The 22,220-nt window shown below is 42.9% G+C and overlaps 1 pseudogene; it reads left to right on the forward strand.

Moving 5' to 3' along the window:
* The first annotated feature begins 7,308 nt into the window (after positions 1-7,308).
* The window catches only part of LOC139536777 (rho guanine nucleotide exchange factor 15-like), a 29,099-nt pseudogene continuing 14,187 nt past the window's right edge, over positions 7,309-22,220 (forward strand).

Consider the following 22,220-nt stretch of genomic DNA (forward strand, 5'->3'; position numbering starts at 1 on the left):
ATTTTCATTGGTGGATTGACCAGGCTAGAGAATAGTGAGAATTGGCAGTGAACTCCCTTGCACACTGTGAGGTGGAGCGGAGAAGTCTCCATCTCAAACCCAGGTTCTCCTGCTGCCCAGCCCAACCCAGCCCCCCTACTGTGCTCATTAGCAAGAAGCAGCTGGCAGCTGGGTGTGAGAGGGAAGCTTGGGCCTTTTATTTTATTTTCAATCCGGAAAATTGTATAAAATGGCTGGGTTGGAAGATTCAACTGCTGGTCTTAAATTTTTTTTTAAAGTGCTGCTGGTTGTTCCCCCATAGTAATTGGGTTGTTCAGGGGTCAGTTTGAATTTAAAGGGGGAATGGTCACAACAAGGTGTATTTAGTAGTAGTAGCTAGTGGTTTAATAATAATATTACATCTATGCTGTACTTGGCAGCGAAAAATTGAATTGCAGAACATAACACATAAGTAATTTGAGTCGTCAGGACGGAATCTACTGGGCACACACCACATCATTTCAACGTGGACACTTGGGTAACATTTGTTTGAGACGTTGATCAATGAGATTACAACGATATTCACCCACTCAAAAAGAAAACCAAAAGTTTGTTGAATTTCCATTGTGTTATCCTTTTGCTTTCAACGATCTGAAAGCACAACCAAATTCCAATGAAAAACAATGTCAGATTTGTTGTTTATTTATACAACAGATTAATATGTTATGACTGTGCTTCATTTGATAGCTGAACCAAACTATCTGGATTGCAGTTGAAATTACATTACATTACAAATCAAATCAAATATTTGTCACATACACATGGTTAGCAGATGTTAATGCGAGTGTAGCGAAATGCTTGTGCTTCTAGTTCCTGGTGTACATGGTGCAAGTGATCAATGCCGTTTGAGATTCTGCACAGATTATTACAGCAATTGTGAACATCTCCACAGACCTGCAACGACCTACAGTATGCACGCTATCTTGAACATGCAAGCTTTATATGATTACATAAGAAGAAATGCATAGTTACAGTAACCTCAATGTGGCCATGGATGTGATACTCATTTTAAAATTGAATGTTACATTAGTTTGTACATTTTCTTACCATTAGGTTATTTACTGTATTACAAAAGTAATATTGAATTGTGTTTGGTTGACAAAGCAAGTAAATATCAACATTTAAAGGAGACGTACCTACTGCTCGGTGTCACGAATACTACCGAAGGTGACTCCCCTTCCCGTTCGGGTGGCGCTCGGCGGTCGTCGTCGCCGGTCTACTAGCTGCCACCGATCCCTTTTTCCTTTTCGTTTATGTCTGTCTAATTGTTTTCACCTGTTTCTTGTTGGGGTTTTGGGAGGTGTACTATTTAGGTTAGTTTCGCCCGCTAGTGTTTGTGCGGGCTTATTTTGTGTGTTCATGTTACGTCGGGAGTGGATTATTTGATTGTGGGTTTTTCGCTGTCCAGCTTATTTTAAACAGTGGTCTGTGGGTTGTGTTTGCGCCTGTGTTTTGGCGTCACCCCTTTTGTACCTGTTCCTGTTTTCACTGTGGACATTAAAGCGTTTTGTTCCCGTAAAACTTTTGCTCTCTCTGCGCCTGACTCTACACCCATCATTCACCTGACGTTACACTCGGATAGTTCCATCTGAGCAACTGGCTTAATCCCGTTCTTTATCTTTTATTTTTGGTTGAGTTGGAGACGTAAATCCAACATATAATTTCTTAACTTGTGGTCAATGTTATTTATTGTATTTCAAACGTGATATTGAATTGTGTTTGGAATTAAGCCAGACTAAGGCAGCAGTACAAATGGAACTAACCAAGCAGAAGATACATCTACTTCAAATTATGATGATATTTGGTCGTGTTGACAACCAAAGAAAATTTCATTTCACTAAATATCATAACATTTTAAATCAACCAGAGCTTGAAACACTAGGTCTATTGTGGGTCGAATTGAAACAATAGCTGTTAAATACTTACGCCTATACTTTACGCCTGTAAATAGCATCATTGATGATGAGTGATAAAGTAGGGTCACATTTCATTTGCTCTTTTAACTTTTTACAGCAGAAAGAGAAGACAGAGGGCTGCGAGACAGAGGTTTAAGCCTGGATACATGAAACGTGGGATGTATACGAAGGGTGCGAGGCAACAGAAGACGTACAGCAGAGGGGCTAATGATCTTGGAGATGGGGAAAGGGACGATAAAACGGGGGGAAAGTTTGCGGGACTCTACCCGGAGGGGCAGATCCCGAGCAGACAGCCATACCCTCTGCCCGAGACGATAGCGGGGAGCCGGGGGTCCGGTGGCGGTCCGCCTGTTGACGATACTTGGAGGTGGTCTTGAGAAGAGTGGACGGAGCTCTCTTCCAGGTACGCCGACAGCGGCGACCGTGTTGCTGGCCTGGTTTGAAAGAACTCTTGAATAAATATGTTAGCACTGTCAGAAATGCCACAAAAAGGTAACACATTGTTGTTTCTTAATGGACAGAAATGTAAATGTGAGAGTGATAAATTATACATTTAATGAAAAGTGTTGCACCTTCAAATTGAGTCAATCCGTAATTTCTTTAATTTAATGGTCACTTTATGGACGCTACAGTTTCGTTTTAATCCGATGTCTAGAATTTTATCTAGGTAGCCGCAAAAAATACTCTTAAATAAATTGCTAACAATCCTGTAAAAAAATCTAGATGTGTTTCTTTGTAACAGACGGACAGCTCGTGACGTTGTGTACCTCCAATGAAGTTGGTATTATGCATTTTCATTGTGATTGGTGTCATATTGGCTTAGATATGATGGTAGGGAAATATGAATTTAACAGTGAGCTTCAACCAATAGCTATATAGACAGATTGACCAAACTCCATTACTCCAAACTTACAGGACTTGTTAGAGTAAGTAATGGATAAGAATTGTGATGATGTTTAATGCTTTATAACGTAATCTCAGCAAAAAAAGAAATGCCCCTTTTTCAGGACCCTGTCTTTCAAAGATAATTCGTAAAAATCCAAATAACTTCACAGATCTTCATTGTAAAGGGTTTAAACACGGTTTCCCATGCTTGTTCAATGAACCATAAACAATTAATGAACATGCACCTGTGGAATGGTCGTTAAGACACTAACAGCTTACAGACGGTAGGCAATTAAGGTCACAGTTATGAAAACTTAGGACACTAAAGAGGCCTTTCTACTGACTATGAAAAACACCAAAAGCAAGATGCCCAGGGTTCCTGCTCATCTGCGTGAACGTGCCTTAGGCATGCTGCAAGGAAGCATGAGGACTGTAGATGTGGCCAGGGCAATAAATTGAAATGTCTGTGCTGTGAGACGCCTAAGACAGTGCTACATGGAGACAGGATGGACAGCAGATCGTCCTCGCAGTGGCAGGCCACATGTAACAACACCTGCACAGAATCGGTACATCCGAACATCACACCTGCAGGACAGGTACAGGATGGCAACAACAACTGCCCGAGTTACACCAGGAACACACAATCACTCCATCAATGCTCAGACTGTCCACAATAGGCTGAGAGAGGCTGGACTGAGGGCTTGTAGGCCTGTTGTAAGGCAGGTCCTCACCAGACATCACCTGCAACAGCGTCGCCTATGGGCACAAACCCACCGTCGCTGGACCAGACAGGACTGTCAAAAAGTGCTCTTCACTGACGAGTCGCTGTTTTGTCTCACCAGGGGTGATGGTCGGATTCGCCTCCTTGTCATTGCAGGAAATCTCAATGCTGTGCGTTACAGGGAAGACATCTTCCTCCCTCATGTGGTACCCTTCCTGCAAGCTCATCCTGACATGACCCTCCAGCATGACAATGCCACCAGCCATGCTACTCGTTCTGTGTGTGATTTCCTGCAAGACAGGAATGTGTTCTGCCATGGCCAGCGAAGAGCCCGGATCTCAATCCCATTGAGCATGTCTGGGACCTGTTGGATCGGAGGGTGAGGGCTAGGGCTAGGGCCATTCCCCCCCAGAAAGGCCTGGGAACTTGCAGGTGCCTTGGTGGAAGAGTGGGGTAACATCTCACAGCAAGAACTGGCAAATCTGGTGCAGTCCATGAGGAGATGCACTGCAGTACTTAATGCAGCTGGTGGCCACACCAGATACTGACTGTTACTTTTGATTTTGATCCCCCTTTGTTCAGGGACACATTATTCCATTTCTGTTAGTCACATGTCTGTGGAACTTGTTCGGTTTATGTCTCAGTTGTTGAATCTTGTTATGTTCATACAAATATTTACTCATGTTAAGTTTGCTGAAAATAAACTCAGTTGACAGTGAGAGGACGTTTCTTTTTTTGCTGCGTTTATATATGTTGTAGTTGTTTATAACCATCAGATAAAACATCTTTGTAGTTGACTTTCAGATTGATTTGTCTTGTATGAGCCTGTATAAAACCCTGCCATGCACTCCTGTAAATGCACACTTATTTATTCTCATTCAGTTTTACCTCACAATCCAGAAGAGGTTTCTGTACACACTCAAGTTGTACAACTACTGTACAACACATTTGGCACAAAAGTTTTGATAGAACGGAAAGTCTGTCCACACAAAAAAAGTATGTGTTGTGGGAACACCGCACAGTGGTAAACATTTTTGTGCAGACAAATTCTCCATTATATCACAAAAATATGAATTGTATTACAACCATTGTGTCAAATGCGTTGTACATGAGTTGTACAACCTGAACCTGCATAGTACCCAGGATTGTGGTGTACTGTAGCACTTGTCAAAAAAATACACTTAACATGTTCCTCATTATATCTTTGAAAGAGAAATGAAATTAAGATGCGTGAAAGTAGTTCCCCATACGATAAGCACATTCCAAACTTCCTGTGCCTACATCTACCTCAAAAGCACACTGCTTCCAACCCAGTCACAGTCAGAATGGACTCTACAGTATCTCTTATCTCCCAGGGGATGAGACATGTTAGACTATCAGACACGCCAATCTATCGCTAAATGTTCTCCCTGATTGTCATACAGTATAAAGTGAAGGACGAAAATAATGTTGTAAAGTCAGAGCGATTAAAAAAAAAAAGTGTCAATCCACAATGATACAATAATTAGTTTAAAGACATGGTAGGTTATCATAGGCAAACAGTACAATGTGTTGTAACAAACGCATCACGTTGGATACACAGTATACATCATAAACAAAGTGAACCAAAAGCACAAGTTAAAGGGGAAGTTTACCCAAAAAACACATCTGGACCCTTTATAACAATTGCCTGTCAATGCCCCAGACAGTTTTAGGTCCATTGTTTGAGTATTTAGCATTCTGTATTTTTATATCAAAATGCAGATTTTTTCCCGAAATTACCTAAAATGCTTTAAAAACAGTGTATTTATTGTTACATAAACAACGATTGATGTCGCTGCATTGAATTGCCAAATAAATGTGGTGTTTAATGTAAAAAAAATAAAGAAAAACAAAGACCTTCTTCATGTTAGCGCAAAAGTCTTCCATATGGTCTGTAATCCGGTAGATACTGTTCTTCGTGGTTCTAAAATGGATAATTACAGGATGCGGGATGAAGGAGTGTCTTACTATTGGTCTTCAAGAAAGGAAATTAAAATGAAAGGAAGTAAACAAAGAGATGGTAGCTAGCTAGGCTACCGTTTAGTAATCTCTGAAGGTAAAGTAAGGTTAACCGAATAATCGTCTCTTATGACCGAAAAGAGCTTCTGGTTATCAGGACAGCGATTTTTCACCTCGTACTGGACAAAACATTTTTCTTTAACGAGTCGGACACAAAGGATTTATTTTCAGACACCCGATAAGGCCCACATCCCCATCATTCGCATGGGAAAGAGACAGAGATATTGGGGACATAGGTTGGGGTGCCTTGTAAGGATCCAAAGGCGAGTGGGTAATCTGCCTCTACCATCAGTCCTGTTAGCTAACGTACAATCATTGGATAACAAAGTAGACGAGCTATGATCACGAATATCCTACCAACGGGACTATAATAAAACTATAATATCTAATAATATAATATATAATATAATAAAATAATATATAATATAATATTTTAATATTACTATAATATAATATTAAAACTATAATATCTTATGTTTCACCGAGTCGTGGCTGAACGACGACATTCATAAAACACAGCTGGCGGGTTTTACGCTGTATCGGCAAGATAGAATAGCTGCCTCCGGTAACAGCTGCCAGACGGATTATCAGGACGTGTTCTCCAAACATGTGCTGACCAACTAGCAAGTGTCTTCGCTGACATTTTCAACCTCTCCCTGTCTGAGTCTGTAATACCAACATGTTTCAAGCAGACCACAATAGTCCCTGTGTTTAATAACACTAAGGTAACATGTCTAAATGACTACCGACCTGTAGCACTCACGTCTGTAGCCATGAAGTGCTTTGAAAGGCTGGTCATGGCTCACATCAACACCATTATCCCAGAAACCCTAGACCCACTTCAATTTGCATACCGCCCCAACAGATCCATAGATGATGCAATTTCTGTTGCACTCCACACTGCCCTTTCCCACCTGGACAAAAAGGAACACCTTTGTGAGTAGGCTTTTCATTGACTACAGCTCAGCGTTCAACACCATAGTGCCCTCAAAGCTCATCACTAAGCTAAGGACCCTTGGACTAAACACCTCCCCCATGCAGTTGGATCCTGGACTCCCTGACGGGCCGCCCCCAGGTGGTAAGGGTAGGTAACAACACATATGCCAAGCTGATCCTCAACACGGGGGCCCCTCAGGGGTGCATGCTCAGTCCCCTCCTGTACTCCCTGTTCACCCATGACTGCATGGCCAGGCATTCCCCATCCAACGTGACATAGCTTCAGAGGATCTGCAGAGAAGATTGGGAGCAACTCCCCAAATACAGATGTGCCATGCTTGTAGCATCATATCCAAGAAGACTCGAGGCTTTAATCACTCCCAAAGGTGCTTCAACAAAGTACTGAGTAAAGAGTCTGAATACCTACATAAATGTAATATATATATATTTTTTTAATGATCTAAAAAACTGTTTTTGCTTTGTCATTATGGGGTATATTGATGAGGGGGGAAAATATTTAATACATTTTAGAATATGGCTGTAACATAACAAAATGTGGAAAAAGTCAAGGGGTCTGAATACTTTCCGAATGCACTGTACATCTAAATACTGAAGCAATGACCCGAAAAACTGTCTGGGGAACTGACAAACGACCAGGCAACTGTTATAAAGGGCCCAGAAGTGTTTTTGGGTGAACTTCCCTTTTAAGGACTTCCCCTATGACTAAAAGAGTACGGGGTAAATCTACAGACAAAACGCAGAAGTGACCCCCTATCTGGCCCACTGTAAAATGAAAGTAGTCTACAGCACACCACTCTCAGTCTCACAGAGGACTGCATTGCAGGAAAAGACATGATCGGGGTATGTAAATATTCATAATATCTACTAATTATCATCAAAGTCATTCTGGCGTCCCAATTGGCACCCTATTCAACTTCATGGTTCAACTTCACATGCTGAAAGTGTCACCGACAGTTATTTATGATGCTTTGGATTAACGTGTCTGCTGAATGATCATTTTATGAAAGTGATTGAGTTCTCCTGTGTCAACTCCCTTGTGGTGATCTTTAACTTATTTTCCCAGCTGATCTACGTAGCGTTTCAAAGATCTAGAGAGTAATAGCGGAGGCCCTTTTCAGCTGCACTGAACAAAAATATAAAAGCAACTTGATACAATTTCAAGGATTTTACTGAGTTACAGTTCATATAAGCAAATCAGTCAATTGAAATAAATGAATTAGGCCCTAATCTATGGATTTCACATGACTAGGAATACAGATATGAAGCTGTTGGTCAAAGATACATAAAAACAGTAGGGGCGTGGATCAGAAAACCAGACAGTATCTGGTTTGACCACTATTTGCCTCACGCAGCGCAACACATCTGTTTTGCATAGAGTTGATCATGCTGTTGATTGTGGCTTGTGGATTGTTGTCCCCCTCCTTTTCAGTATCTCTGTGCATTCAAATTGCCATCGATAAAATGCAATTTTGTTCGTTGTCCATAGCTTATGCCTGACCGTACCATAACCACACTGCCACCATGGGTGCGCTCTGTTCACATCAGCAAACCGCTCGCCCACACAACGCCGATATGTGCAGAGATTCTTTAATCGTGCAAACCAACAGTTTCATCAGCTGTCCGAGTGGTTGGTCTCAGACGATCCTGTAGTTGAAGAAGCCGGATGTGGTCTGCGGTTGTGAGGCCGGTTGGATGTGCTGCCAAGTTCATCTCGAAAACAACTTTGGAGGTGGCTTATGTTAGAGAAATGAACATTCAATTATCTGGCAACAGCTCTGATGGCATGAGACTATCTGGCAACTTGAGATCTGTGGCATTGTGTTGTGTGACAAAACTGTACATTTTAGAGTGGACTTTTATTGCCCCCCGGCACAAGTGCACCTGTGTAATCATTATGCAGTTTATTCAGCTTGTGTATATGCCACATTTGAGAGAAATACAATTTTTTTGTGCCTATGGAAAATGTCAGGGATCTTTTATTTCAGCTCATGTAACATGGGACCAACACTTTACATGTTGTGTTTATATTTTTGCTCAGTGTAAAAGTAACAAATAGTGGTGAGTCATAAGAATAATTGCTTTGATAATAACGTTTTTAATCAATGTTCTTGTTGTTAATGAAGTCCAGACTTCGACCCAGAGCCGTCGTTCCCCCAAATCCTTCCAACCTCAAACCCTTGGGGCCAAACATCCCAAACCACTTCCAGACCAGAAACCAGAACAGACCAAACCCGAACCAACCCCCATCAGGGGAGAGGAGCCAGGAGAGGAAACAACATCAACCACCGGAGGGGAAGGTGAAGAGGATTGTGCGTAAGTTCAGCAGCCAGGAGAATGAGGTGATGGGGCAGGCAGGACTAGAGACAAGAACAGGGGTAGAGGCAGGGGCAGAGACCGTGACTGGGGCAAAGCAGGGAGACGGTGGGGTGCTGGGGTGGACAAGGACAAGGACAGAGGCAGGACAGCAGGCAGACAGTAACAGAGGACAGACAAGGGCCCGGCAGGCCGACTATGATGCTATAATAATGAGCCCTTCTGTGGAACTCAGCATCATACCACCTCCGGTACCATTGAGAAAGCCACGTTCTGGCCCTCACACACAACCTACAGCACAGAGTGTTGCCGTGCCCCTGGGGCAGGAGACAGACAACCATCCGTGCACCCTTCTCACACCTGGACATGGACGAGGAAACAGATCAGGTAAGCCGAGTCACATCTCTTAACCTCAGAACGTTCCTTTGTAAAATGATTAGAAGTCAGCGCTATTTTCTGACAACGAATTACGTGAGAAAGGGTGCGTTGCTGCACATGAAGGAACAGAGAAAACCTTGTGGTATATTGATGTTCCTATATATCCATGTCCATAGGTCTATGAGGAAGAGAAAGAGTAAATAACGATCATGTCTCAGACGTACAGAATCTGTTTTATGTTCCAAGTAGTCTCTTGTGACATCAATGTAAAAATTGAGTAGCTGGAGATTTGGTTCTGGGTGCCGAGGTTAGGTTCACATGGAATGGATTATTTGATATAATAATGTTGCACTAAGTAAGTAACAAATGAACAAACAAGCACAGTGTATTTCAGACTCACAACACAATATCACGCACTGTCTTTCAGCTCCCGATGGTAGTGAGGTGGATGAAGCGCCTGTGTGTGTTGCCATTGAGAGCGGACAAACCACAGGCTCGGCAGCCACCCCTAGTGGTCACCATGGCAACACGGCACAGTGCCAGTGCATCTGTCACCTGAGGAGAACTGGCATGAAGTTAGTCTGGGTTCCCCTGGAGGAAGAGGAAGATAACTATTTAGAGGTGATAGGGGATGAAGAAAAAGACAAACGAGGAAATGAGCACCAGAAGAGGGTGGTGAAGGAGGGGAAGGAAGAGGAGGAAGATGACTACATAGACGTGGCAGGGGATGAAGAGAAAGAAAAACAAGGGAATGAGGACCAGAAGAGGGAGAGGAAGGAGGTGAATGAAGAGATGTTGGGACCTTTCAGAGCAGATGAGCGAGGGGGGAAAAGTCAGACAGGGTGCCAGACAGAGACAGCTGCAGTGTTCAGTGAGCACAGAGAGGTCAGAGTTCACGAGGTCAGCGAGAATAACAGCCAGAGATCCTTCCCTTCAAAACATAACACATCATCCAATGCAGAATCTTCCCTGGCCCTGATGATCTGCTCACAGCACAGCTCATATCGCATAGCACACAACAGCACAGCTCACACCAGCACAGCTCACACCAGCACAGCTCACACACCAAGCAGATTAGACCCCCTCAAAACAAAACTGAGACATATGATGAGGTTACATATGAGGCCATGCCCATGTTTGACAGAGAAGAACCACATCCACCCCCACCCCCACCCCCACGCCTGATGAAACCTCCACTGACACACAAGACGCAGCATCCCTCTCCTCCGAAGGATCATCTCCAAAGAATCCTTCTCCAGAGCATGTCCACTCCCTCTCGCTCTGGCCTACTAACCTCAATTTCAAAGTCAGACATCCAGAAGAGTACCCCTTCCCCTCAGACTCCTCCCTCCATCTCCAATGGCAACTCCCATCAGCCAATCCTGCGACCTCTGCCTCCACTTCCTGTTTTACATGATCTCCGCCTTCTCCCCAGCCCCATCATGCCCCGCCCTCCTCAACTCAGACCTCAGATTCCAATGAAACCTCTTCCACCTAACCCTGAGCCCAGTGGCCCTAGCTGTCCCAGGCGACGCTCATCCACAGGTGGGTAGAAGAAGAACTTTAAAATATGGATTTTATGGTTGATTTGGTTATGAATCTAGAAATTCTATTTATATGGGGAAAATGCTCACAATTGAATAATGAATCAATGGAGAAATATTAGAAACCAGATGAAATCACCACTTTCCCTCCCAGATGCTGATGTTAGGGATGACTGGGTGACTGTGGACGAGGAGGACATAGAGGAGTAAGTCTGAGCTGCCATAGAAGCAACTCTCAACATACAGTACAACACAAACACTGTACATGTGTTTACATCTATGCTATGAATCATCTCAAACGTTTAAAAGATTGATAGATATGTTTTACATTCAGCATTGTGCTTCCACAGGCCACAGGAACAGGCAGATCGTCCCAGGAGGATCTCCTCAGACTGGGGACCTTTGAGGCTGGACGGTACAGACTCTCGGTTTTGTTTTATTTCTGATATTACAACACAGAGATATATACACCGAGTATACCAAATAGGAACACATATTGAGTTGCACGCATTCTTGATACACACGGGTAACTGTTGAGCGTGGAAAAACCCAGCAGCATTGCAGTTCTTGACACAAACCAGTGCGCCTGGCACCTACTACCGTACCCTGTTCCAAGGCACTTAAATATGTTGTCTTGCCCATTCACCCTCTGAATGACACACCTACACAATCCATGTCTCAAGGCTTAAAAATCATTCTTTATCCCGTCTCCTCCCCTTAATCGACACTGATTGAAGCAGATTTAACAAGTGACATCAATAAGGGATCATAGCTTTCACCTGAATTGACCTGGTCAGTCTATGTCATGCAGAGAGCAGGTGTTCTTAATGTTTTGTTTACTCAGTGTATCTTTTTACCTCTCCTCTCTTCCTCTCTCTCCCTGACCCTGAATATCTCTCCCTGGCCCTCTCTCTCCCCCCCTCCTCCCTCATTATTGCTCCCCCACCTCACCTCACCCCACCACTGCCAACCCCCTCCCCTCCACTCTCAGAACCTCTGTACCAGATCTACCAGGCTAAGTCCATCAAGGAGGCGATCCAGCTCCAGAGCATCAGCCGGAGTGCCAGCAGGGCCACCGTGGACCTCCATATGAGGCTGAGGGGCGGTGGGTCCTTAGGGGCCCCTATGGGCCAGTCCTCCAGGGCCAGGAAGGGCCCCGCAGAGGTCAGTCTCAGTAAAAAATGAGAGTGCTCAACTCTAAATCCTCTCCTGTAAACAAGTAAAAAGGGTGTTTTGAACCAAAAATGTATCACATAAAAATGAAAAAGGCCAGCACTCGAATATGATGATTTTTTGGGGATAATAATATCATATATATGATTATTTTTTTGGACTCCGCGGAGGTCACACTGTGGCAGGAGTTACCGGTGGTCAGAGACAGTGGGATCCTGGAGAGACTCAGTCCAGAGGAGCTGCAGAGACAGGAGGTGAGAGGAGGGGAGGAGGAGAGGGGAGGGGAGAGGGAAGGGAAGGGCAGGGGGAGGAGGGAGGGAAGGAAGGAGAAGGAGGGAAGGGTGGATATGTGGGAATGGGAGGACGGGGTGAGGAAAGGAGGGGAGAGGAGAGAGAGGAGTCAGTTATATTGTCAGTTACCAGTCCTTTATACCAGTCCTTTATCGTACCAAATTCCTATGTGAAACATTTTCTTAACAGTTCAACAATATTTCACTAATGTTTTTTCTATCAGAGCATGTTTGAAGTATTGACATCGGAAGCCTCGTACCTCCACTCACTGAACGTTCTCACTGATCACTTCCTAATGTGTCGGGACCTTGATGACACACTGGTGATCCATGACAAGAAGACCCTCTTCTCCAACATACTCCAAGTGTATGAGGTCAGCCAGAGGTAAATGTTGTCTGGAAAACAGACAGATGGAGGAGGAGTGGTAGGAAGGCGGGAGGGAAGGAGAGAGAGGGGATGGAGGGAGAGGGACGGAGTGGATGAAAGGAGAGGGGATGAAAGAGATGGGATGGAAAGAGAGTGGATTAGGGGGAAGGGATGGAGAGAGGGGATGGAGGGAGAGGGGATAGAAGGAGAGTGGATGGAAAGAGAGGGGATGGGGAGAGGGTTTGGAGAGAGAGGGGGAGGGAGTGAGCGGGACTAGAGAAAGGATGATACAGGGGACTGCAAAGAAAGAGAGATCCAACCTACGTAAGTTGAAACATCCCTCACTCAAATTCTTCTCACAGGTTCCTGAAGGATCTTCTGAATAGGATCGATGAGAACATTCTGATAACTGATGTGTGTGACATCATCCACCAATACGCCCTGTACGACTTCTCAGTCTACATTGATTACATCCGTAACCAGGGTTACCAGGAGAGGGCCTACAGCTCCCTCATGTGAGTAAATAAGTTCACCCACAACACCTTATAAGGCCCATGTACTTATGGATTGTGTGCTTCTGAGTTTTGAAATAAATATATATATTTATTTATCTTAAGACTATTGGGCAAAACATAACCCAAAACACAACCAAAACAAACTGCAAATGCATCCAACAAGTTTGTAGAGTCACAAGCTTGATGTAGTCATTGCATGCAAGGAATATGGGACGAAATACTGAACTGAATATACAGTACTATAAGAGAATTTGTCCAAATACTTATGACTTCTTCGGGGGCTAGATACATTTCTAAACGGTAAAACATATGTATGAAAATACCCTCAAATAAAAGGTGACCTTTTGTCACCTCATACAAAATATTTGATCTCCAATCCAAAATGCTGGAGCATAGAGCCACATTTGAAATTATAGCTTCCCTCTTATGTATTTGGACAGTGACGTAACATTTTCACATTTTGCTCTGTACTCCAGCATATCTTTTGTTTTTTTTGTCTACAAATGTCTTTTATTGTTATTGGTAAAACAAGTACACATGGACAAATTGACAGACGGAACAAGAACAAGACAAACATGTCCCTCCCACTCACAGGACTTCCCTAACTAATAGTTAGATTAGTAGTTCATACTAGCAATCTTACTGAGTCACATGCTGATGAAAGAACTGTTATGTTTCTTTCGCTAGCCTCATGCATATGTGCTACAGATATTTCCATGTTTATAATGTCTTTGAATGACAGCAACCACTGATGTCTGTTTGAAAATGCAGGAGCCCACCAACTTGAGGCTATCGTTTGTTGGCTGCTGTTAATCCAGCCAGACAAATATGTCACTGCTTGAGAGACAGGTCCAAAGTAGTGTCATCATTTAACAGTAAAAATAGATGGTGAACATGGAACATTTCTCCCCATTATGTCAGAGAAACAGGATGAAACACATCTCCAGAAATGAAAAAAATTGCCAGGAACCCCCTGAGGGCACAGTGAGCAATTTGGAGATTGTTGTGCAGTAAATCCTATGGGCAAAATTGTAATGTTTTATTTGATGATCGGAGATTCTTGAAGCAATTTATATATTGGATCACGCTCTGGTCCAATTGATTACAGTAGTACGCATGGATTGGTCTTTCTTCCAAGAAGCATGGGAAGGAATTGCTTTGTGGGTAATTGTGATTAACAGACTATGTCATTTCGAAAACAAATCCCTGTGTACTGAATAAACAATTTGTGAGTTGGGTATATAGAGCATTCTTTCCCCCATAGGCATGCAAAGCGGAACAGAGCTGTAAGTAATAGAAAAAGGAAGTGCCAGGTTTCTGGAGGTCTTGTAATGCACGGAAACAGTAGCCTTCAGTAATGTCTGAGACCATTGAGGAAAAGAGATATGTTTTCCAAACAGGTGCCAGACTGAAATAAGTTGCGAAACGCCAGTGCCAAATTTGAGTTTGCAGTGTTTGCGTGGGATATCAGAATGGGTTATGTCTTGGAGTCTGTGAGGGGCAACTCGATTTTCCTCCAGGGGGCGCCAGGATACAGCGGTATTAGGATTTAGCCATGAATACAGAGAGCGTAAAATAAGATTTGGCCACCGGTTTTGGTCACCTGCACATTTTCCCCACTGAAGGGTAGAGAATTTAACATGAGGGAGGTCCTCTTCCAAATGAATTTGGCAAGCAATGAATGTAGCCTATCCCAATCTACTGATGGTGGTGAAAGAGGGATCATGGAGGTATAAAAGTTGATTCTTGGCAGTATATTCATTTTAATGATCGAGTCTTGAGCCTGGAATGAGTTTGGGATTTGCTCCCATCTTTCCACATCCGACTCTATGCTTCTTAACATGGTATTGAAGTTGTTTTTGACTATTGACTAGAAAGAAGGATAGATTTCTATTTCCAGTTTGCGGAAATGCTGGACTCTGGGAATGTTTAGAGGCAGCTGTGAATTACACATTGCCTAGTTCAAGGGGTAATCGAGCAGAATTTGTCCAGTTTTTATAGCCAGATATAAAGCTGTAGTTATTAAAAACGCTGAGAAGTTTAGGTAATGACTGAGGTGCGTTGCCAACATAGAGCAGTTTATCATCTGCATAGAGAGATACAGTATGTGGTGGTCTGTGCCAAGTACAGTAATGGGATCATAATGTTGTGACTGTCGGACCACTTGCACAAGCGGTTCGGGGGATAAAGCAAATACCAAAGGACTCTGGCAATCTTGGCAACAAGATCTGCCTATGTTGAAGTGGGATGGCCGTATTTTGCCAGTTGGTAGCATGGCATTGGTATAAAGGACTTGGATATGAATTGTTCACCAATTCCCATACGTCGTAGGACGAGCCATAACAATTCCCATACGTCGTAGGACGAGCCATAACAATTCCCATTATAGGCGCTTTTTCTGCGTCTAATGAAAATATACGTAGGGGATGGAGAGTCAGTATTTATAGACCCCCAAAAAATATAGAGCAAGTGAAATTATAGCAGTGTTCACGTCTCTATTGAAGGAGCCCATATTACTGAAATAATGAATAATGTCTAGGAGTAGTTGACCTTAAAAGATACAAATAACTGTGATTTCCTGGTATTCATTGTTTGGATATTTTTTTTCAAATCAGCTCAAATCAGAGTAATAGGGAGTAACAAGTCCCTCTAGTGTTGCAGGAATGAGCATCAGGGTGATGCTGTGGCAGTTGCAAGTCACGGAGTAAGGAGATACGTTTATCATTATCATGTGGGATCTCAGATCTATTTAAAGTCCCGGAATGTTGAATGTATTAATACTGGGTCAGAGTGTATGATGGCGTCCATGTGCCAACCAAGTTTTGGTTGGCACATAGTCTCCGGGCTAATAGAAGGCTTGGGCGAGCCCCATGAAAATAATAGAAGTGTTTCAGGAAACTGAGATTCTGGCCAGTGTCTATGTGAATAATTAAGTTATTTTCTGACAGTCTACTGATCAAGAATAGCTTGTGGAGACGTCAGAGTGCATTTTTGTTTCTAGTGGTGATCATTTATATTCCAAATCAGTCATTTGTCATTGTTTAAATTAGATTAATACGAGGTAGAGTATGAGCTAATAAAACCTTTGACCGCATACCACAGTATTCGAGGGCCCTGAACAGTCATTGTTTATACCAATGAATTCAGATAATTGCTCTTCCATCTGAGACATGAGCTGAGGATTTCACCAAGAGAGGCTTTGCATAAAATACCCTTGTGGTCAGAGAAAGCAGTGGGTAATATTCCAACATTTTGAATGTTATCAAACAGATCTTTAGAATAAGAAATATATTTGATTCTTGCGGTGTCTCAATTAATAAAAATAGAAATCTCTGGCTGTAGGATTAAGAGAGCCAGAGGTCAATAATTGCGATTTCATCAGCCTAGCACCATAGCACCATAGTTGATAGTTATTGGTCTCTCACTTTTGTTGGTCCAGTTCTATTACGCACATGATCCCATTTAGCATTAAAATCACCACCAATAATCAGTCTGAAATCATACAATTGTTGCAAAATATTTGTTAATGAGCCATGGAAGTTTTTCTCAAATGTGTTTGGTGCACAGACTGACACCAGAGCAATCGTATGCATAATGATCGTAGTTTTGATAAAAGTTATTATATCCTCAGAGTCATGACCTAAGTTAATGAATTGTACATTTCACTTTACTACTATCATTGCCCCTCTTGTTTTTTTGTTGTACAAGGATATCACTTGATATTGCTTGTTGCCGAGTCAATTCACATATTTTTGTAAAATTTTTCCTTCTTAATAAATCTAAGCTGCTAGCCCGCTTGCGAGGCATATTTAAACCATCTACATTCCAAGACAGCGGTGTGAAATGATTCATAAAACATATTTAGACACAACAGCAATGGAATTAAATAAGGTCCTGTCCCTTTCCCGAGTCCCCACACAAACCCTGAGGTAGACACAGTGACAAGCCATTCCACCTACAAGTACCCACAAAAAAACAACAACCCATTACCCACCCATTACCCAAAGATGGCAGAGGAAAAATCCCCACTCGACCACTCCCACCCCAAAAAAAGTATGTCCGTGTTCATTGTGAGATCGCATGGTGTAAGAATGAATGCAATCAATTGATTTTTGAACGTTATCGATGGACACAGTTTTGTAGAACCAAAACATACACAGTCTGCCTCTGCTCAACTCTCAAACTCAAGAAGAATAGTTTCGGGGGCAGCTGCAGTTCGCGAATGATAGCTAGGCTATTGGGCAAATCTCCTTCGTGGCAGTCAAGCAATTGCATTCCGCCAAGTCATTCACAATCTAGTCTGGTTGCAGCAGCAACTAGACCTAATTTAAAAGGTGTCAATAAAGGATCTTATTTGTATGCCTAGCAATCCCAAATGTACATTGTTTGAAGCACAGTTTTATAAGTTTCAGTCACAGATGACAGCTCCAATAAGCCACCTAATGTGAATGAGAGGCTTGTAGAATCATGATTATTTTGTTTTTAGATCATCGTTCACCGGTAGGGGGTCCTGCGTGCTCTGGGTATTAAAACCAATTTGTGGTCTTTCTGGAATCTGCATTGGCCATACAGCATTTACTGCGATGCGGCCTCTGCAGAAGTCAGGACATTCATACTTCGTGTGCTTTGCGGAGCAGAACTGGTGTGAAGGAAGTTGTCAAGGAAGTGAGTTTGTGTTTATACAGATCTTACCAACCCCACCTACCGTCAACCAATCATGTCAATGCAGAGCTATACGGAGCCCTCCTCATTGTTCATTTTTTTTGGGGGGGGCAAGACGATGCGGTAAATGCTCTGCCTGGTCTTTCCGGTTTCTGCATTGGTCGATAAAGCATGAATCGTCCTTTACTGAACTCAAATGAACAAAACCAGTCGAAAGATTCAGTCGGAAAGATCCGAGTCAGTAAAAAGAGCCGACCTTCCCGTCACTGTTCGTTAACCCACCGACCCACTTTGCAGGCAGACCAACAACCCGTTTGCGTTGGTGATGCGGAGGCTGGAGGAGTCTCCTCTATGTCGTCGTCTTCCCTTCTCCTCCTTTCTGCTCCTTCCTTTCCAGAGGATCACACGCATCAAGATCCTTGTACAGGTCAGTGGCTGCATCTCTCCAACCCAGAATCATCATAATGTAATAATCATTTGAATAAATTAGATAGTGGTAATTCCATCACATGCATCGACATCCAGTGTCCGATTTCCCAAAAGCATCTTAAGGCTAAGTTAATTGTTAGAACTTTCATAGGATAATCGTTAAACTTCTTGCTGAAGTTACACTTGAAAGTGCTCGTTACTTAACGACTGCCTCAGCCACTCATAGAACGGCTAAGTGCGTCATTTGCCCTTGTATATGTTACATCCCTTTATACACAGGCAACCTCCGCTAAACATAGAATCAAGATGTTTATCTGTCTCTCTGTGACCACCGATAACTTCTGGACAAAGTTGACTACAAATACAAAGTTGCAAATGTCTTTTGCAATTGTTACAAAAAAGCGAAGGATGAAAACCGAGATGACTGCAGTGTTGAATACTGAAGGCCATTAGGCTACGTAAACCAATATATTACAATCATATTGAAATCAATTTCATGTTCATTTCAATGAGTTCTATTACTGTCTGTAATTTTACCTCAGTATATTTCATGATGTGTAATAACATGTGCTCAATGACGTGCCAAATCTTGATTTAGTGCATTATTACAGGGTAAGCATCGTCGGTATTGTGGAATAATTTGAATGTTAGGGTAAGATTTCAATGGATACAACTGTTCCGAGAGCGGCGCTGTCTTTCTTTCGATCCTATCGGTATCGACAAATGCCTCAACGATGCACTTAGAGAACGTTCTCTCTGCGTGGTGTTTCGGGAAACGAGTGGTGCATCTTCGGCGTTTGTAAGAAAGATGCATTGGGCCCTGGTCAGTAACAGTGGCTGGCACCATCTCTAGGTCACAGGTCAAATTACATAGCAATGCAAGAAAAATGTATGCACTCACTTTACTGTACGGCTGCATCCCAAATGGCACCCTATTCTATACAGTGCACTACTTTTGACCAGAGCCCGATTGGTCCTGGTCAAAAGTACTTCAATATATAGGGAAAAGGGTGCAATTGGGACACAGCCTAAGTCTGCTTTTCCACACAGAACATCCTGAAGAGGACTAAAGAGGGAACTAGGGAGGAGAACACTGCCTCTAGAGCCCTGACCTCCGTGTCTGAGGTAACACCTATTCCATCCACCCCAATTTGATACACTATATGACCAAAGGTATGTGGACACCTGCTCATCGAACATCTCATTCCAAAATCATGGGCATTAATATGGAACTGGTCCCCCCTTTACTGCTATAACAGACTCCACTCTTCTGGGAAGGCTTTCCAACAGGTGTTGGAACATTGCTGCAGGGACTTCCGTTCAGCCATAAGAGTGTTAGTGAGGGTGAGAACTGATGTTGGGCGATTAGACCTGGCTCGCAGACGGCGTTCCAATTTATCCCAAAGGTATTCGATGGAGTTGAGGTCAGGGCTCTGTGCAGGCCAGTCAAGTTCTTCCACACCGACCTCGGCACACCATTTCTGCATGGACCTCGCTTTGTGCACAGTGGCATTGTAATGCTGAAATAGGAAAGGGCCTTCTACAAACTGTTGCCACAAAGTTAGAAGCACAGAATAATCTCGAATGTCATTGTGTGCTGTAGCGTTAAAATTTCCCTTTACTGGAACTAAGTGGCTTAGCTCAAACCATGAAAACATCCCCAGACCATTGTTCCTCTCCATCAAACTACAGTATACAGTTGAAAGTATGCATTGGGGCAGGTAGCGTTCTCCTGGCATCCACCAAACTCAGATTGGTCTGTCGGACTGCCGAATGGTGAAGAGTGATTCATCACTCCAGAGAACGCATTTCCACTGCTCCACAGTACAATGGCGGTCGGCTGGAGGCTTTACACCACTCCAGCCGACACTTGGCATTGCGATCTTAGACTTGTGTGTGGCTGTTCGGCTATGGAGACCCATTTCATGAAGCTCCCAACAAACACTTATTGTGCTGACGTTGCTTCCAGAGGCAGTTTGGAACTCAGTAGTGAGTGTTGCAACCGAGGACAGACACGCTTCAGCACTCGGCAGTCCCTTTCTGTGAGCTTGTGTGGTCTACCACTTCGCTGCTGAGCTGTTGTTGCTCCCCTAGACGTTTCCACTTCACAATAACAGCACTTATTAATTTTTTTATTTTTTACTTTGTTTAACTAGGCAAGTCAGTTAAGAATAAATTCTTATTTACAATGATAGCCTACCAAAAGGCCTCCTGCGGGGACAGGGGCTGGGATAAAAAAAAATATAGGACAAAACACACATCACGACAAGAGACACCAAAACACTACATAAAGAGAAACCTAAGACAACAACATAGCATGCAGCAACACATGACAACACAGCATGGTAGCAACACAACATGGTAGCAGCACAAAACATAGTACAAACATCATTGGGCACAGACAACAGCACAAAGGCAAGAAGGCAGAGACAACAATACATCACACAAAGCAGCCACAACTGTCAGTAAGTGTCCATGGTTGAGTCTTTGAATGAAGAGATGTCCGGGGCAGCTCTAACAGGGAAGACATTTTACGAACGGACTGTTGGAAAGGTGGCATCCTATGACGTTGCCATGTTGAAAGTCACTGAGCTCTTGAGTAAGGCAATTCTACTGTCAATGTTTGTCTATGGAGATCGCATGGTTGTGTGCTCGATTTTATACACCTGTCAGCAACGGGTGTGGCTGAAATAGCCGAATCCACTAATTTGGGGTGTCCACATACTTCTGTATATATAGTGTACCGTTGGATTCTGGGTTAAACTTGGAACATTGTTATCCTAGAGACTGGTTTTTACATCAGAAGTTAATGGTTATCTGTAGGAGCCAGATGGCTTTGGAATGTGCTGGGTGGACAGGAGGAAGTCACAGGATTGCTATAGGGGATACGGGTGGAGATCTTTGGATTAGGCATCAACGGGGTTGAGGTCAGGTCAGATCCCCTTAAGGGAGAAACAATGGTTTATTACCCAATCACTTCGTCTTCCTGTCAAACCATTAAATATGTAAGGATTGGAGAGAAGGAGGAGTGGCTAAATTGGAGTATATATACTTGTGGTGGTGGAAACATGTTTTGTCTAATGCAGCTGCATTGATCCTCTGGGAAGAATTAAACTTGGTTAAGCTTTCATTGTGTCCGTTGAGTTATTTACTCTGATAATTAGAACCTAACAGTACGTATTGGTCACTGTAGACATGCAAGTAGTATAAAATATTACACATACACTATGAACAATGTGCCATTGAAAATAAGTAGGCCTGTTGAAAAGATTTGAAATCCATTAGGAAATGGACAGCAGTCTTTCTGTTGGATACTTGTTCAAAATACTGGGCCAACAAAACCTTACCAAAATGTGCTCCACTACACCTCCAGTCTTTGTTGTTATTCTCCCTCTTCCAGATCATCAAGGAGTCCAACACCCAGGTGGGCCAGATGAAGCAGATGGAGGAACTCATACAAGTCAGTAACACACTGGAGTTCAACAAACTCAAGGTATGTTCATATACATGTCATTACCACACAGGAGTTCATCAAATGAAAGGTATGTTCAGAAACATGTAATTATTACCACATTGGAGTTCCACAAACTCAAGGTATCTTCATATATAGTACCAGTCAAAGGTTTGGACACACCTAATATTCAAAGTTTTTTAAATTAAATTTGTCCTATTTTCTACATTGTAGAATAATAGTGAAGACATCAAACCTCTGAAATAACACAATCATGTAGTAACCCAAAAAAGTGTTAATGAGATTCTTCAAAGTAGCCACCTTCACTCTTGGCATTCTCTCAATCAGCTTCATGAGGTAGTCACCTGGAATGCATTTCAATTAACAGGTGTGCTTTGTTAAATGTACATTTGTGGAATTTCTTTCCTTCTTAATGCGTTTGAGCCAATCAGTTGTGTTGTGTTATACAGAAGATAGCCATATTTGGTGAAAGACCAAGTCCATATTATGGCAAGAACATCTCACATAAGCAAACAGAAA

This window comes from Salvelinus alpinus, chromosome 13 (genome assembly GCF_045679555.1).
Source record: "Salvelinus alpinus chromosome 13, SLU_Salpinus.1, whole genome shotgun sequence".
NCBI lineage: Eukaryota > Metazoa > Chordata > Actinopteri > Salmoniformes > Salmonidae > Salvelinus > Salvelinus alpinus.